We start from the raw sequence: 4989 nt of genomic DNA on the forward strand, positions 1-4989 counted from the left end.
CTTTTAGGCCGAATCAGTAAGTCTACCTAGGCTTGAACGTGTGAGAGACTGGAGAAGGCGTTCACAGGACGCAAGCTTCAAGAGGGACGCCTGGAGAAAGGTCGGAAGAGAAGCGTTCCACAAGGAATAGAGTTCACTCTTCCCACTGTGAAATTTACGTGCAGGCTGGGCGGGCTGGTTCACGCCCACAACCCCAGCACTTGGGAGGGTGAGGCAGGACGACTGCTGTAAGTTCAAGGCCAGCCTGGGCTACAGAGTGGTCTCAGAGCCAGACGAAACGACATAGCCAGACCCTTTTTTTTTTTTTTTTTTTTCCCTCTCTTTCTCCCACAGACTCTTGATATGCTGTTCAGTCTGGCCTTGAGCTCACTTTGTGGCCCAGAGTGTTCTTGTCCTAGCAGTGATCCTCATGATTTAGTCTCATGAGTAGTGTATTCTTTGCGTGGGCCACCCCTCCTAGCCTTAGTGAAATATTATTGTATTGCTGTTCATCTAAATTATTACTGAATTCTAATTATATCTCCTCACGTATCAATTTTGACCCTGAGGTCTACCTTTTAACTGTCTCCCTTTTTTTGTCGTCTCAAAAACCTTGTTTTTTAGCATTGTACTCGTGTAGCCTTTTGAAATTAGCTTTTTTGACTCAGTTATGTGCATTTAAAACATCCCTTGTCTTTTCTTGAGTTCACAGATCATTTCTCTTCAATGTTGAATCCTATTGCATTGTCTGAATATTTCATAGTTTACCCATTTAGCTTCTGAAGGACATGGGTTGTTTTCAAGTTACTGTCAGGTGAGAATGAAGCTGCTATAGACATCCTGTGTACAGACTTTTGTGCAGATGCAAATTTCAGCTCATTTGAGTAAATATCAATAATGATGGTTGTGATTATCTAAGAGAATGTTTCCTTTTGCAAGAAATCACCAAACTGTTTTTAAAAGTGTTTGTACTACTTTGCGTTTCCATCAAGAATAAGTTTAAAGTTCCTGCTTCACATCCCAGCCAGCATGTGGCGCTGTTAGTGTTCTGGATTTTGGCTATAATTCTATGATGTGTGTAGTGGGGTCTCATTGCTTTAATTTGCAGGCTCCTAACAGCATCTGACACTGAGCATCATATGCTGCTTATTTGCCATCTGTCTTTGGTGAAGCATCTTGTCAGCTCTTTTGCCCATTCTTTAATTGGGTCATTTTCCTATTGTTGAGTTTTGAAAGGCTTTTATAACAGGCTTTTGCAATTTCTTTTAAATAAAATTTTTTTATAATGAAACTCAGGGGCTGGGGATACAGCTCAGTGGCATAAGCAGCTGCCTGGCAAGCGCAAGGTCCTGAGTTTGATTCCCAATACCAAAAAAAAATGAAATCCAGGCTGTAGAGTGGATGGCAAAGGATGGAGGAATCCAAACCCGAAATAAAATGAGTTTGCATCGAAGAGAGGAATACTGCAGAAAGCCACTTTGAGGCTGAGAATGAGGACAATGAAGAATACATACCCTACGTGCCTTTGCAACAGCGCCGGCAACTACTGCTGCAGAAGCTGCTGCAGCGAAGACACAGGGGAGCTGTGGAAGAGGAACAGCAGGACTTCAGCTGTGAACCCCAAGGAGATGAGGACGAATCCCACTGGGCCCTCGGTCCAGCGTCAGCTTCCTGGATCAGTACCAGCACCTCAAAGAGAAGGCTGTAGCCCACAAGGACTCTGCAAAGGAGAAGCAATTGAAAGAATAAGAGGAGATTCTGGAAAGCGTGGCAGAGGGCTGAGCCTTGATGTCAGTGAAGGAGATAGCCAAGGGCCTAGCATATGATGACCCAGTCAGAACCAGGTGGACCCCGCTCCGTTCTGTCCTGAGTATGTCTGAAGAGCGGCACGCCCAAGTATGGAAGAAGTACCGCATGTTGGTGGAAGGAGACCGTATCCCACCACCCATTAAGACCTTCAAGAAAATAAAGTTTCCTGCAGCTGTCCTTTGAGGCCTGAAGAAAGGCATCCAACACCCGACACCCAGCCAGATCCAGGGCATCCCCACCATTCGGTCTGGCAGGGACATGACTGGCATTGCCTTCACAGGGTCAGGCAAGACACTTGCGTTCACTTTGCCTGTCATCATGTTCTGCCTGGAACAGGAGAAGCAGTTGCCTTTCTCTAAGCGTGAGGGGCCTTATGGGCTCATCATCTGCCCCTCACAGGAGCTGGCCAGGCAGACCCATCATCCTGGAATATTACTGCCACCTGCTGCAAGAGGACAGTTCACTCCTCCTGCACTGTGCTATCTGCATTGGACACATGTCCATCAAAGAGCAGATGGAGACCATCCGACACGGTGTGCACATGATGGTGACCACTCGTGGGTGTCTCATGGATTTGCTACAAAACATGGTCAGCCTCTACATCTGTCACTACACAGCCTTGGATGAGGCTGACCGCATGATCGACATGGGCTTCGAGGGCGATGTCCGCATCATATTCTCCTACTTCAAGGGCCAGCGGCAGACGGTACTCTTAGTGTCACCATGCCAAAGAAGAGTCAGAACTTTGCCAAGAGTGCCCTGGTAAAGCCTATCACTGCCAATGTGGAGTGTGCTGGGGCTGCCAGCCTGGATATCATACAGGAGGTAGAATATGTGAAGAAGGAAGCTAAGAAGGTATACCTGTTTGAATGCCTACAGAAGACACCTCCACCTGTCCTCATCTTTGCAGAGAAGAAGGCAGATGTACATGCCATCCACGAGTACCTGCTGCTCAAAGGGGTTGAGGCTGTGGCCATCCAAGAGGGCAAGGGCCAGGAGGAATGCACCAAGGCCATTGATGTGTTTTGGGAGGGCAAGAAAGATGTCCTAGTGGCCACCGATATTGCCTCCAAGTGCCTGGATTTCCCTGCCATCCAGCATGTCATTAATTATGATATGCCTGAGGAATTTGAGAATTACGTGCACTGGATTGGCCTTATGGGGTACTCAGGAAACACCGGCATTACCACCACCTTCATCAACAAGGCTTGTGATGAGTAGGTGCTGATGGACCTCAAGGCCCTCCTTTTAGAGGTAAAACAGAAGGTGCTGCCCATGCTGCAGTACTGCACTGTGGGAACGAGTCTATGCTGGATGTCGGAGGAGAATGTGACTGTGCCTTCTGCGGGGGCCTTGGCCATCGGATCACTGACTGTCCCAAACTCGAGGCCATGCAGACCAAGCAGGTCAGCAACATCAACCACAAAGACTACCTGACCCACAGCGCTACAGACTTCTGAGCCATCCGTTTCCCCTCCTTCCCGCCAAGAGGCCTCAGTGCCTGGACTTCTGCGCAGACCAGCCCCCTGGACAAGAAGCCAGCCTTCTCAGCCCAGCTGACCTGGGCTACTCGCTGTGATCCCCAGAATTATACTTTTGTGTACGTCCCACCTCTCATCCCCCAGCTACCATTAAAGCACAAACCCCTCTATCTCAGCCCCCCAAAATGAAAAATAAAATAAAATTAAAAAGTATCAGTTTTATTCATCTTCATCCGTTTCAGAGAAATGTTAGCTTGAAACTCACTCAATTTTTCTCACTGAACTGGGCAAGATCAAATGAGTCCTTATTTCTTTTAAAAGCTCCTTGAACAAATTCACATATATTTATGGCCATGTTATTTCTGTTTAGTACTGAACAAAGTATTAAAGTAATAACTGAATTATAAAGTGTAAAGGATAGCCTGTGTGCAGACACAAACCGTTATTATCACTGTCAGTTTGTACCTAAGGATAATTACAGCAGTAACTAGCTTTCCTTACATTTTATGTACTCAGTACTTCTGGATGCAACCAAGTAAAAGTGCCACTAAGGCCTGAGCATTATCCTTGACTGAGGATGAAGTTATTAGCTTCATAGGTATCAGTGCTGACCCAAAAGATGTGATTTAACTGCTGGACTGATCATCACAATGGAACCCAAGTTCTTAGCCTCGTTCCTCTACTGATGATCATTTGTAAGCTACTTCCCAATTCTATCTGTTCACCTTCTGTTTGTAATACAATGGGGAAAGAGTTAACCTGCCATTAAATGTGTTGTTGAGCTACTGCAGCTCTCAGAGACGGGTACAAAAACATGCTGAGCCCTCTAAGTGTACCCTAAAAGTCCCAAGTGACATTAGTGTTTCACTTTCACATGTAATATGCTGTGAGATGAACAACTGCATAGAAAATAAAAATGTTAAGCACCTTTCCTGCTAGGCCATTGTAGTGTAAGAAGAAAAGGCCAATTGTTCCTTTTGTATAGCTTATCCTAGCATGCAGTAAGGATTCTTTCGTTCTTTGACATTTCTCTGGAGTGTCTGGAAAGTAAGAATATGATTCACTAGATTAATTCTCAATTCCACAAAATTTAGCTAAATATCCTAAAAAGTGATAGTTTGGGAAACTTTGAAAAATTATATATCAACTGACAAGCCCCTGCTTATAGGCTGGTCCCTGTAGATAATATAATACATCCTTCTGAAACTAACTCAGTCCAAATCACATAACCCCAAGTTCATCTCACTAAATCAAAGAATGAAATCACAGACAAATGAAGAAATCAAAAGAGTGTTTACTAGAAATAAGAGGAAAACTTGCTTGTGGTTGGCAGGGGGTATTCTGAAAGGGTAAGTTCCAGTATACTTTCTTTGTCCTAGTCTCATATGGATAAGCAGAGCACAGGGGTGGGAGGAGGAGTGGGAGTCGGTTACTCAGCTGGCCAAATTCAAAGAAACCAAGATTAAAGGAAACCAGTTATTTTGCAGTTCTAATGTTTATTGAAGTCCAGCCTAGAGGTAAGAAAGAGCTGCCATCTGACTTAACATACTTTGTAAAAGTCTGTTTCAATGAAAGAAGGATTTTCATCTATCCATTTCATCGTAACTTTTTAACCTTTTTCCTGTATTTGCTTTTACATTTCTAAACTTAACTTGTTCTGGACTCAGAATCGAACCAAGGTACCAACCAACAAACACTGAAACACACGGATCACCAATTG

General features: G+C 44.7%; 1 pseudogene; it reads left to right on the top strand.

Moving 5' to 3' along the window:
* Positions 1-1433: 1433 nt before the first annotated feature.
* On the top strand, positions 1434-3248 carry LOC102010711 (annotated as a pseudogene).
* Positions 3249-4989: the final 1741 nt, after the last annotated feature.

The sequence above is a fragment of the Chinchilla lanigera genome, unplaced genomic scaffold (genome assembly GCF_000276665.1).
Source record: "Chinchilla lanigera isolate Chin_1 unplaced genomic scaffold, ChiLan1.0 scaffold00101, whole genome shotgun sequence".
NCBI classification, from domain to species: Eukaryota; Metazoa; Chordata; class Mammalia; order Rodentia; family Chinchillidae; genus Chinchilla; species Chinchilla lanigera.